Source organism: Mycena indigotica, assembly GCF_014461135.1.
Source record: "Mycena indigotica strain 171206Taipei chromosome Unknown Mind.scaff0001, whole genome shotgun sequence".
NCBI classification, from domain to species: domain Eukaryota; kingdom Fungi; phylum Basidiomycota; class Agaricomycetes; order Agaricales; family Mycenaceae; genus Mycena; species Mycena indigotica.
The window spans coordinates 4968958-4983048 of record NW_023503000.1 but is presented as its reverse complement, the minus strand read 5'-3'; positions in this window follow the sequence as shown (position 1 = coordinate 4983048).

The following is a 14091-nucleotide window of genomic DNA, read 5'->3' as shown; positions in this document are numbered from 1 at the left end:
GCCAACGACACACTAATGCTTTACGATCTTGGATTCACGAAGGATGGACATTAGCCCGCGTAGATACCTAGGACTGACACACAATGTATTACCTACATCTAAAAACATAGCAGCTAGTTTAGACTGCTTTGAGCACCAAACTTGGATGTTCAATCCGACTTTCTGGGTTTTTCTTGCTGACCAGCTTCGTTATCCTAGCTTTATCCCAATCGCGGGCGAACGACAGCTAACGACCACCGCATCGTTCTCCTATATCCTCGAGACTCGGGTCCTGAATCTTGCATCACATACGAGGATTTCCTGGCACACATTCAGTTCACCATGACTTCGTACATCAGGTCCAGAATAAGAAATGGTCAGATTTCCGTTCTTGACCTGCCACATGATATGTTGGCAGGCCGAGGGTTTCACAGCGGGCCTGCGAGGGCTCTCTCCAAACGTGAAGTTCGCATCCTTTGTGCCGACGGCAGCAAGTCGTACTCACCGTCATGGTCGGGATCCAAGCAGTCACGCGTTACTGGGTCGCGTGACACGCAGCAAGCTTAAGTAATGTTGCGCAAATCCCAATCACTTTCAAGCAGAGGCACTTTAACCCAACTGGTCCTTGCGACCTTTCATACATGCTACAATACTATGAATCTCAGAGATATAGAGCTAGGGGCGTTTTAGTCGGAAACTTTCATAAAATGCGGTTGTGGAGATCTTGTGTGGTCCCAGTGCGGCTGCTTTGATATCGCAAAGGTCTAAATTCATCAGCGATGCATCAGCTCTGACCAGCGTCGAATAATGAACGACTAACCTCGAAATGCGACGTTCCAGGGAAACCGCGACCAGCCGTGGCCGCTCCGATGTTGCTCGTGATCGTGACGGTAAGCGCATGACGCGCGGAGCCGAGCAACGAGTGTGGTATCAGGAATGGTCTGCAGCTCGTCCACAGACGGCCGCGCACTAAAGTCGCGCGACAAATTCCGCAGCGTGTCCTGGCGAACCTCGATAGGGAGGTTGGTGAACCCATGAGTGGATCTAATCTCCTTGCGATGTCGTTCCAACATTTCTTCCACATGCGTTGAGATCATGAGGAGGTCTTCGTGGGGTCGTGTGTCTCCCTCCTGTTTTCGCTTGGCGGCGAATTTGACGTAGTTGTCCCAAGGCGCAACAAGGTCCGCATCCAGCGGGGGCCTCGCCTCGTATTTGCTGAACAACTTCTCGAGTTCACAAAGTCCCCGATCCTTCCCTTCAACCGCTGCGTCAACCAGAACGTCCATGATAAACCGACGGCAAAGCGACGGGTTGTTGGGGTCAATTTTTCGCTGCAACGGCGGAGTATTGGATACTGACGCAAAGTTGGATCGCGGCTTTTGAGCGGATTTCCAAGTGGGGCCCTCAGCATGGGAAAATCGAGTGGCATCATCCTTGCGAGCCTGAACTTTCAAAACATGCCCTGTTTTAGCCGCATCAAGGATCGTATTGAATCTGCAAAATTATCAACATGTTTGCTGCAAGAGAGAGAGGGAAACAACAAACGTATACGCCACGCGAACTGTCTCGGAGTCGTCATAGCCTCGGGTGAGAACGGCGTTATCGTGGTATCCAGAAAATTGACCAAGCGCAGAAGGGTCCCGAAGAGCCGCGAGTAGATATTTCTGCAACCTATGGGCTTTCATTGACTGCGAGACGCCTACATTGTCGGCAAGAAACTTTGCAACGGTGGTCGAATCGCGGGTGAAACTTAGGTCGACTGCAGGTGGCTTGACAGAGAATTCGTCTGGCGCATTTCGAAACGGAACAACAACTTCGGAATCCCAGATCACGATACAACGATCGCCATCGTAGTCACCGGTGTGGAGTTCAGCTAGCGCTATGTGGGAATGACACGACTTGCCTCCAGCTAAGAAATCCAACAGCCGTCGTTGACCTTGGACAGAGCAGATAATCACGTCGACGATATCATGATACTCTGGACAGCGAACGGCTTTGATCTAGATAAAGGGTCAGTATTCATGGTAGAAACAAGACGAACGCTCACTTTGCGAACATCGCTTGGAACTTTGCATGGGTTGCGAGTCATCTACAAAATATTTAACCTTGATTTGACTTAAGTGGCTACACACTTACCAGAACATCTCCGAGAACGATATCAGTGGGTGGCCCTTCGGCCTGGACAAATTCTCGTCTCGAACTTTTGAAGTGTATTTCGTCCGGTCCTAGAATGCCCAAGTAGTCTAATAGCAGTTTGAGCAATGTTAAACAACGATAATAAAACAAGTCAACCTGGGACGACGAATGCGGCAGCACTTTGCGGTATATCGAAGTTGAAGTTTTGAGTTCTGAACAAGATTTTGGTTCGAGCCATTTGCTTCAGCTTGTCCCGGAGGACTGGCAGCGACTGAGGTGTAAAGCCACTATCTAAGAGGGTGTCAGTCATCGCATTACGTAAAATATGAACAGACCGAGCAACGCCATAACGGTCTCAGCAAGAGAAGACGGGCACCCCGAGATGTAATCCGGCCACCATGCCACGGACCTTTCCTGAACCGCAGCTTCGAAGGTATCGTCTTCCACGTCGTCCACCTCCTCATGTTGCTCGAAGCCATGAATGCGCGCGTCGCTCCTTAGCTCGCGAAACCGTCGCGCTGCATAGACATTTTCACTCTTCTCGACCGCCCTGTAGAGCTCCGCCATCTGCTGGAACGAATCCAGATCCTTGTCATCAGTCTTGGCCCATGACAGCAGGCTTTCCACACCAGCTGCAAGATGTGTAGCTTGAAAACGCACAAGTACGTCTGCTGGTACTCCATTGTGTTCTAAATTGATCATGACCTCTGCAGACAACCGAGCGGGAGTTTTGGTGCGGGAAACCCGGAGGAGATCGACAGTTGAATTTGCTAAATGTGCTTGCGCAGAGTGGTCATAGACAATTTTGACTTGAGAATCCTTGCGGAACGCAATCCGTGATGCATTGGAGCTGTCATTCGATTGCTTGACGAGCAATAACATTCCCTTGTATCACGTAAGCGCTGGTGCGGTATACAATGAGAAGGAGCAAGCTACCTTGCGACCTCCCTGACGGACTTGGACTGCACAAGGTAGTGTTTCGAGCTTAAAATCATGCTGTAGTTTCAGATTGAAAAAGAAATTGGAGAGGCCGCAACCGTCGGTCATAACGCTGTCCGTAGAGGCAACTGGATATGTTATTAGCAAAGCGACAAAAGCACAGTCCATCTCTCACCAATGTCATCGATCTCCTCGACACAATCAGGTAAGACAACCGGACCAGGAACAGAGCTGGATAAACCCAACGCAAAGCGAGACGACCATTTACAGAGTAGCTGAATAGATGGTTGGCAGTGTAGGAGTAACGAAAATAAAGAACAGACCTGTTTTGAATTGAGTTCCAGCGGGTTGAATCCATTGATGAATTCATAAAGGGAGAGCCCAGTCCCAGTTGAATCAGCGATGACGTTGTTCTTCACTTGTTCGTTCGTCTTGAAAAGGAAGGACACGGCCTTCCTTGGAGAAAAATGCGCGGAAGACGCGATCGAAAATGACGAATGGTCTTAAAAAGAACTGTTGAACGCGTCTATCTCCACCGTGGAGGACCTTCGAGGGAACTCGAATTCGCAGGAAGCTTGAAGAGCCATACTGTCTGTAGAGACGGCAGGATGGTCCAATGGTACACCGGTCAAGATGAACACTGTATTTTGACGATTCAAGTACGAGTGTCCCCGCAAAGCACACTTTGCCGCCATATCCGGGGAAATCGTCGTTGTTGCCAAGATTTGCGTCGGGGTTGGCAGCCATCACATCCTCTTCGAGATCGAGAATAGCCCAAGGTGACTGTGTGCAAAGATTGGTCAGGGAGTTTGCGGGAATGTGCGTCATACCTGTATTCGTTGTTCGGCAGCCAAAGCTTTGTCCCCAAGGCGGCTTGATCGCTGGACCCCACCCTTGGTCAATGTTTCCGCAGCGTAGGGTGCAGCGTCTTGGCTTGAGCCTTTCAGCTCATCAAGACGATCAACAGCAACATGCGTCACGGCCTTCCGACTGACAAGACGAGCGAGTTCCCACTTAACACCGGTTGAGAGTGAAGGCATCATGTTGTCGCCCTTGGGGTCTCCAAAGCCAGCCTGAACATTGTTTAGGAATCTATGACTCCCAGATAAGCGGTGCAACTCACGATAAAGAACGGATTGTCAACATCGTCGGAAGCTGGGCAAGACGTGGTGAAGAAAGAGATCGTATTCTCTGGCTCTTTCGTAATCTTGGCTACTTTGGCATTCGCCGGACCCGGAGCGTCATCGTCAATCTTCCTTTTCAATGGACTCGGAGGAGGAGATGGGAGTCCTGAAAATACATCTGAATCGTCTTCAAGTTCGTCCAATTGCGCCCAAAGCTCGGCTTCAGAGTCGGCATCCTGACTGGTTGCCTGACGACCCTGTCAGTGCGCCCGCAAAGGGGAAAAAAGGTATACTCGCGTGGGGTGAAGGCTCAGAGCCCATGATAATTGGAGGAAAGTTTCTTCAAGCACGGCATTCAAGTTCGAAAAATGAATTGGTGCAGTGCAAGGTTTTTGGTCACGTGGATAACCATTGGAACTCGAACCAACTCTACTATTGATGAAAACAGGCCGACGCGCGGCGGAGCAAACAGAACCCTGGATTGTTCTCTGGGTGAGGAGGTTAACCCACATACTTAAGATGAAGGTCATTGAAGGACCATGTTAACCAGCTCTTAATAAAATGGTCTTGCCCTTTCTGAGATCATGCATAAACTGTATTCAGCATTAGTGTAGCCATTCGGTTGTACAGTGCTCCTATAGACAGCTTAATGGCATACTGTAGGTTCAAGGCTCAAGCCGAACCAAGTGTAAGCTGCCGCAGTCGCTCGGGAACCTCAGCCAGAAACATTCTGGGGCATCGGCAGAGAAAAGTACTTGATGAATCGGAATGATTATCGGGCCGAGGGTTCGGAGTCTGGAACGGGCTATTGAGACCGTCGCTTGATCTGGTGATGGGACATGAGACATGGGACATGTCGCATGTACACACCATGGTATGCACAGGGTGAAATATGAGATTTGCACGGAGGCAGATTGGGGTTTTGCATGGGGGGTAGTTAAAATATGCATAGGTGGAAGGGTATTACTACCTTGGGAGAATAATATAAATGCCCAGGGGGTTACTGTAGCATTTTATTCAGTTCGTATGTCACGTGTCACAGTAGCTATAAAATTCGAAAGGATATAATGATTCTGCTACTTGGGCTAGTGGTGGTTACCTTCTGCTGAGCTTTGATTGTGTGCTAGATTCAAATTATTCTTCTTTGGTCTATTAATATATTTTTGTGTCTCCAGCATTATCAGTTCTACTTCTAATTTATAGTCCTGGGTTGCATAGTGTCTCAAAGACTATTGACAATATCACAATAGATAAAACTTGTCATATTTTATCTAGATGAATCATCTAGTTACTCTCAGGTATATTATATTGTTTTCCCCTAGGGTAGATGGTTACTTCTCCCCAGGTAGATAGTTATTATCCCTCCCAGGTAGGCAGTTGTTTCCCCCCAGGTATATAGTTATTCACACCCTAGGTAGATCATTATGTTTCCCCCAGGTAAATAGTTGTTTTCCCCCAGTTAGATTGTGATGCTGTTACCCAGGTAAATAGTCATTTTCCCCCTGGGTAGATAGTTATGTTTTCCTCTGGCTTGGATTCAGAGTCCTGGTGGAGAAGTGTAAAATCTGGGCAGAAGCGCTAATCAAGACGCTAATACTGTCACAGATAAGATCTGGCTTGTCCAGTGCTGGTGTCAGGCCACCAAGTGTCAGGGGAACCCCCAGTTTGGCCTCCTTCAGACCGTCCGAGTGCATTCGAGGTGCATCTGACTGACGCCCTCTTGGATGCTCTGACCCACCCCGACCCTCGGCCTCAGCCTCCTTTGCCTACACAATCGCCGATCCGTCAAGACCCTCCCAACAATCATCTTGGAACAGAGCCTGCGACGCTGCTCAGGCCTTCTGCGCTCTACATCGGCAGTTACGGACGACCAGTATATAGTTGGCACCCTAGGCAATCTCTTCTGTTCACCCCCTGCGGGCCCTACGTAGCGCCCATCCGATCCATCCCTAATATCTTAGCATATAAAAACCGTACTTACAAGATGTAGTCGCTAGGCTAATATTGTCTATTCTCCAGGCTTAAACCCTATCCTCGTGCTCCTCAGACCCACTCGAAGTCAGACCACCCGACACCCCGATAGGGCCCGAGCCCGACGCTGACAGACCGGTCACCCGGCAGACTGTGGCCGGTCCGGGCGGGTCAAGGCCCATGAATGAATATGACAGCCCTAGCAGGCAGACCCTTAGAGTTTCTTCTCTATGGATCCTCCCCTGCTAGGTTGGTCCCTCCATGTATTTCCTGTAGCTTTTATTCACACTTTGGATCCTCCACTGCTAGGCTTTCATTAGAATATGTGTGTTCCTCCTACTGGGGCGCCTGTTCCCCATTGTCACGTGCTGCATATTATGGGTCTGTGGTGGCCTGACACCAGCGTCAGAGTGGACAGGCTGGGTCTTATCCCTGACAGAGCCTTGCATGGTGTCAGACTGCGGGTCGGGCCGTGCAAGGACCTCTCCTAAGAACGCGCGCCCGGAACAGAACAGACGGATAGTCGGGCCCGCAAGTACGGCGGGCGGGGTAGATCGAAACCGAAAGGGCCCGTGAACTCAGTCCCTTGTCACTGTCGGTGGTCGAAGGTTCGAATCGGGTCGTGTCGGGCCCGATGAGTCGATAATGCCTCCTTGCACAGAGTAAGGTAGTTCTTCAGACGATCTAAGCGATAGAGTACAGGGTACACTATCGCGTCTTATATACGCAGGCCCGCAAAGGGGGTGATCGGACACCCTGGCCTCTCCTGCTCCTCCTCGCCCCCGTTCCTGGCCGCAGAGGGGACGATCGTACATCCCTTGCGGGCCAGGTGCTACTCCTAACCTCCTAGCACTCCTCCCCAGTCCCCTTGTGTCGAGTTGGGCTCGGCGACGGCTCGACGCGTCGTTCTCGGTCACGTGCTTCCCACATGTGCATTCCTCCTACTGGGGCGCATGTTCCCTGTCGTCACGTGCTGCGTGCTACGGGCCCGTGATGGCCTGACACCAGCGCCGGAGCGGACGGGCCAGGTCTTATCCGTGACACATGGCCCGTCCCAAAACCTGACAAAAATTGCCCTTTAAGGCTGTTTTGATAATAATCTGGGCCTGAACATGTAACAGAGGCCACAGATGTCTGTGCTATTACTGTGAGTAAAGTGTAACATAGACAGTTGATTGAAATAGGATAGTATTGTACTTTAATGATTAGCCTCAGAGCATCCAAAGATACATAGGTGTTATATCCGTGCCGACTCCGGCATCCGTCTCCGATATCTGTCTCCGGTATTTGGTTTTTACGCAATGAAGATTTACTGAGTGTTTCCAATTACTCCGACTTATGATCTATGCAATCATCTATGCCTTGTTCCTCATATGCAACTCCTCTTCTACTTTACTTGACTTTGTTCTAATCTTGTTACTTACTTTGTTATACCTTATTCCGTTTCCGTTACTTCTCGTACTATAAATACTTTGATGTATTATCACGTACTTGTAAGGGCAACCCCGGAGGCCTGAGATCAAGGTCCTAGCAGGGGAGGATCCAAAGGCGTGAACATTGGTAAGCGAATACAAATGAAGCTGACCTAGCAGGGGAGGATCCAAAGAGAAGAAACTCTAAGGGTCCGCCTGCTAGGTAGCTGACTATATACTGCTTGTCCGTAGCTGCCGCTGTCGGGCACAGAAGGCTTGGGCGGCGTCGCAGGCGAGGTCCCAGGGCGACCGTCGGGAGGGCGTTGACGGATCGGTGATTGTGCGGGCGAGATGGAGGGCCGGACCGGAGACGGAACCGAGTCGGACCGGAATCGGAGGCGTCTCCGAGGGGCCGAAAGGGAGGTTCCCCTGACATCACCCCCCTTGAATGCGGCGTCCCGACGCATAGACCGGAACGGAATCGAGTCGAAGGTCGCGGAGGCGATGTGTCGTGGCTTGCCAGGGTACTTACGATAGAACTCCGCAATTTTCTCCGGGCGAAGACGCGGTCGAAGCGACCCATTGGTCGTGCGATGCGTCGTAGCCTTTCCATCTGACGAAGTAGTTCAGCCGTTTATACCTCACCCTTGCGTCCAGGATTTCCTCTACTTCCCACTCCGGGACTCCGTCCTCGAGGTCCGGAGGGGGCTGGTCGTAGCCGGGGCGTCCGTCGAAGGGGTCGTCCTGAGCGAGCTCGAGCTTGACGACGGGGAAGACCGGGTGGAGCTTCGAGTAGCGCGGAGGGAGGTCGAGCTTGTAGGCACCTTTGCTGATCTCCGCGACTATCTTGAACGGTCCAAGGCGGCGATGGGAGAACTTTTCCGAGGGGCGAGTCGTCCTGATGTCAGAGGCATCCAGCCAAACACGGTCGCCAACCTTAAACTCCGGAGACGGAGTCCGTCTCCGGTCGTAGTAGCGCTTGTACTCCTCTTTGGCCTTAGTGAGCGGGCCTTGGCTTCAGCAACACCAGTGGCGATCTGGTCGCGGAACTCGTTCACTGACTCCATGGCGGAACGGACTCCGGGTTCGAAGCCCATGCGCGGGGAGCCGTCCCGTCCCGTCATGAAGGGGACCTGCTGCGTGGAGGAGTGAACGTGGTTGTTGTAGGCGAACTCCGCGGCCGGAATCAGCTCATCCCAGTCGTCCTGCTGGTAGTTGGTGAAGATCCGCAAGTACTGCTCCAGCTCCTGGTTGACGCGCTCTGTCTGACCGTCTGTCTGCGGGTGGTACGCGGTAGACGTGGCGGGCTTGATGCCGATTAGACGCCAAAGTTCTCAGGTGAAGTCCGCGATGAACTGCGAGCCGCGGTCGGAGACGTACTTCTCCGAGTCCCATGGTGCCGCCAGACATTCCGGTAGTAGAGGCGGGCTGCCCCTACTGCATCGACCGTCGTATGACACTCTGAGAAGTGGGCGCGCTTTCCGAGGGTGTCAACGACGACCATGATCGCGTCGTACCCATGGGCTTCGGGAAGCTCTACGATGAAGTCGACGGAGACGGTATGCCAGCGTTCGGGGCGTTTCCGTGGGGTGCAGTTCTCCGTGGGGCAGTCTCCGGAGTGCCTTGGTGCGACAGCACAAGTCACAGGTCGCAACATACCGGCCGATATGGCGAGACATCTGAGGCCACCAGTAGTTCCGGGAGACCAACTCCAGGGTCTTGAAACGACCTGCGTGTCCGGCGACTCGGGTGTCATGGCAGAGCTCGATGATGCGTCTCCGGAGGTCCTTGTCTTTTGGTACGACGATCTTTCCTCGGAAATGGAGAAGACCGCCGGAGACGGCCCATTCGTCAGAACGTGAGGAGCGGGGGCCTCGAGCTTGACCTTGAACCTTAAGAAGTTGCCGGGCCGCTAGTGCGACGGGCTCCTCCAGGTCAGGCTCACCGGAGAGGGCATCACGGATGTCACGGAGGAGTTCAGAGCCGGGACCGGAAACGGAAACGCCCTCGAGTGCGCGGACGTGGAAGAGTTCAGGCCGCAGAAGGACGACATCGGAGTTGTCGGAATCGACTCCGTGGTCGGGTCTCCGGGAGACGGCGTCAGGCCGACCCATATCGCGGCCAGGCTTGTGGTGCAGCGTGAAGTCGAACCGGGAGAGGTACAGAGACCACCGGGCCTGTCTCCGGTTGAGGTGCTGCGTCTTCCTGAAGTACTCCAAATTCTTATGGTCAGTCCAAATCTCGACGGGATGCGCGGCGCCCCCGAGGAAGTGTCTATACTCCTCGAGTGGGATGATGATCGAGCATCTCCTTGTCGTGGATTTCGTAGTTGCGCTGGACATCATTTAAGCTTTTGGAATAGAATGCTACAGGGTGCCACTTCCCGTCCGGGGCGGATTGTGAAAGAACCGCCCCGTCGCATAATCAGAGCTGTCCGCCTCGAGTCGGAAAGGCCGTGTGTCATCCGGAATCGCCAGGACCGGTTCCGAGGTGACCGCGTCCTTGATCGCTTGGAACGCGGGAGGCCTCCGTCGCGCCCCAAGTCCATTGCTGGTCCTTCTTGGTGAGCACGAAAAGAGGGCGCGCAAGGGTCGAGAAGTCCCGAATGAACCTGCGGTAGAAGTTAGCGAACCCAAGGAACTGCTGAATGTCCTTCTTGTTTTCCGGAGTCGGCCAAGCGGAGACGCCTGCAACCTTGACGGGGTCCATTTCGACGTGGTTGTGGGAGATGATGACTCCGAGGTACTCGATTGACGATTTTTCAAAGTCGCACTTCTCCGCTCGAAGGTACAACTTGTGCTCCCGGAGTCGCCGTAAGACCTCCTGGACAATCTGCCGGTGTTTCCAGAGGTCGGAATGGGCGATCAAGATGTCGTCAAGGTAGATCATGACGTCTCCGGAGAGGATGAGGTCCTGGAAAATGTCATTCATCATCGTTTGGAACGTCGCGGGAGAGTTTGTCAGGCCGAAATACATCACCAAGGGCTCGAACAGGCCTCGGTTAGTCCGGAAAGCCGCTTTCCACTCGTCACCTTCCTTGATCCGGACGTTGTTGAAGCCCCAGTGGACGTCGAGTTTGGTGAAGTAACGAGCGCCTTTGAGCCGGTTGATGAGGTCGTTGATCAGCGGAAGGGGGTACCGGTTTTTGACAGTCATCGCGTTGAGAGCACGGTAGTCCTGGACGAAGCGGAGTCCGCCGTCCTTCTTCTTGACGAAGAAGACCGGAGACGCCATCGGAGACTTGGAGGCGAATCCGGCCCGTCGAAAGCCCTTCCTCGATGAACGCGTCGAGCTCGCGTTGCTCGAGGGGCGAGATGGGGTACACCTTGCAGTTGGTGGGCTTAGCGTCGGGGACGAGTTCAATGGCGTGGTCCCAGGCTCTCCGCTCCGGTAGCGTGTCGAAGGACTCCTTGTTGAAGACGTCCTGGAACTCCTTAGCCCAGTCCGGGATCTCGGAGGGCGGAGGGGCAGAGTTCCTGGCAAAGGCTTCGGCCAGGCGTTGCGAGACAGTACTGCCAGCGTATCTCCTCCGAGGGGCGGAACGAGGTGTAGAAGATGCGGTCACCATCTTCAAGCTGACCATCGTCATCGTCCGTCGTCGGAGTCCGGCGTCAGATCAGGCAGGCCGGAGTCGTCACCGGAGACGGAATCGTCTCCGTCATCAGACCCAGAAAGGTCCATGGCGCAGACCGAGGGGAACGGGCCGGAGCGGAGACGCTTCTGAAGCGACCGGAGTCGCCGCAACTCGGTCCGTTCGACGCACTCTTCCTCACGGCAGGTCGAGCAATTGCGGGGGCACCGTGTCATCTTGACCTCCTTGGTTTCCCAATTGATCTCTGGGTTATGTTTCCGCAACCAGGAATACCCCAGGATGAGGTCTTGCTTGCCAAGATGGGTGACGGCCAGCTGAACTTCGCTCGGCATGGCCCTTGTAGCGCAGGACCAAGTCCGCGATCTGTTTGATGGAGCCAGCGTCATTGGGGGTGCCATCGACATTGAAAACCGGAATCGGCTGATCGAGGGTGCGGACCGGAATGCCATTCCGAGCAACATAGTTCGTGTCAATGAAGTCGGAGGTGGCACCACAGTCGACAAGCCCAGAGAGTGAGAGCTTCAGCGCTGGTGGTGGACTCGAGCTCTAACGGGAGGTGGAGGGAGTTCGCCCCAGGGGCAGCGGCAACGGTGTACTGCTTGGGCAGTTTCTTTTCCCAGGCAGTGAGGCGGCGGAGGACGATGACCGGAGTCGCGGGCGGAGTCGGAGACGGAGTCAGCGGGGGCAGGAGAGGGTGTGTCTTTCGTTTCGGGCTCATTGTAGGGCAAGGAACTGCATTCATCATACAAAGAGGCAAAACGATTTATAGACGCGAACGAGGGCACACCAGTCACTCGTCGCGGGGACAAAATCCTCTCCGGCCATCGACTCCGCTGCCGTCTCCGGCAGGGCAGCTGTGTCCGTGTAGCGGGCGATCAACTCCGCTAACATCTCGTCACCGAGTTGTTGGATCACCTCGTCGAGGATGTCCATTGAGCGGACATCGGCGGGGAGGGGGCAATCCCGGGCGAGATGGTTTGGGTCGCCGCACCTGAAGCAGGCGCGACGAGGGGCACCCCGAGCCCTGGTGCGATCCAACTCCATAGGGACGGGAGCTGGAGGCGCCGGAGGCGGGCGCGGGCCGGCGGTGGCACGACCGGAGCCACCGGGCGGAAAGGGGCCGGAGCCGGGATGCGGTTGACCGGAAACGGAGTCCGAATCAAACCGCCAGGCGTCTTGGGGGCGGCTGACTTGATCAGCTTGGCTCGGACCAGGGCCTCGTATTGACAGAAGGCCCGGGTGCGCCAGCTAAGGTAATCCCGGAGGTCCGGGGGGTCGTTCGAGGACGTGATTCCGTTATTGATCAGGGGGTCAAGTCCGTGGCGGAACTTGGTCACCTTGACCAGCGCGTCTTCGAATCCGGCGAGGTCCATCAGGTCCTCGAAGTCGTCGGTGTACTGGTAGACATCCTTTGTACCCATGTGATAGGCGGAAGTCTCCAGCTTGGAGAGAGCGTGATCTTGCTCATTCTCCTCGACGAACCGGAGTCGAAACTCGGAAACGAACGAGCCCCAGGACGGAAACGGAAACGGGGCTTTGCTTCCGTGGCGCTCCGCCCATTGCTGAGCGGGTCCTTCTGCCATAAACGACATGGCATAGCGGACAGCCTTTTCCTCGCCGCCTCTCCGTTGACCACGAAGGCCTCAGGGGCAAGGCGGGCGTAGGTGCGGACCGCGTAGAGGAACGCGCGGCCGCATTTCCGGTCGCCGTTGAAGGTGAACGGGGGGTTTGGTCGCAAGACCAATTTTGAGGCGAGGTTGATGTCACCAAAAAGGGCTTCGGAGTCGCCCTGGACCGGAGTCGGAGTCGGAATCGACGTCTCCGGCGATGGTGTTTGGGGTCCGCCAGCATTATTAGCGGCGGCAGCGGCAGCGGAAGCCTGGTTGGTGAGTAAAGCAAGGGCCTCAGTTAGGCTATCGATTTTCGCCTCGAGTGAGTCCAGCCGGGCGTCTGCGGTAGGAGTGACTCCGGACGGCATGACGGGTGCGGGGACCACAGGAGTAGAGGAGGAGGGGACAAGTGGCAGGGGCGGTGACGAGGGCGGAACGGACTCGTACTCCGAGCCTGAGTCAGCGCCGAACCTGGCAATCTTGTCCGGTTGATCCCGTAGAGAGTTTCTTCTGCTGTAAGGGCAACCCCGGAGGCCTGAGATCAAGGTCCTAGCAGGGGAGGATCCAAAGGCGTGAACATTGGTAAGTGAATACAAATGAAGCTGACCTAGCAGGGGAGGATCCAAAGAGAAGAAACTCTAAGGGTCCGCCTGCTAGGTAGCTGACTATATACTGCTTGTCCGTAGCTGCCGCTGTCGGGCACAGAAGGCTTGGGCGGCGTCGCAGGCGAGGTCCCAGGGCGACCGTCGGGAGGGCGTTGACGGATCGGTGATTGTGCGGGCGAGATGGAGGGCCGGACCGGAGACGGAACCGGAGTCGGACCGGAATCGGAGGCGTCTCCGAGGGGCCGAAAGGGAGGTTCCCCTGACAGTACTTCAGTTTGTAAATTAACGTTGCTGGTCTCTATCTCCCAGCGTCGTCTCGACTCCGCTCTTCCCTTCTTGTCTTGTCTTGGTCAACTGGAAGCCCCGGTCACCCAAACATCCTTCTGTGGTGTTCCGCCCCAAGTGCTCTACGACTTCGATTCCGTTTCTGATTTCGACTCCGTCTCCGTCTCCGTCCCCGTCCCTTTGGTCGACACGGCACTTAACAATAGGATATAATGCAAAGGTAATATATATTAAGAAAGAAATTTAAGCATACATTGTATTTATAGTGTCAGATATCAGAATTAAATGAGAGGGAATTTCTATATCCCCATAGGGCAAAAGGCTGAGTGTGCCCAGGGTGCAGGTGTAACATCCCCCCATGTAATATTGAAGATCTCCCTAGGGACATGTTATTTATGCACAGGGTGCTATTTATTATTTACCCAGTGTAATTGTAGA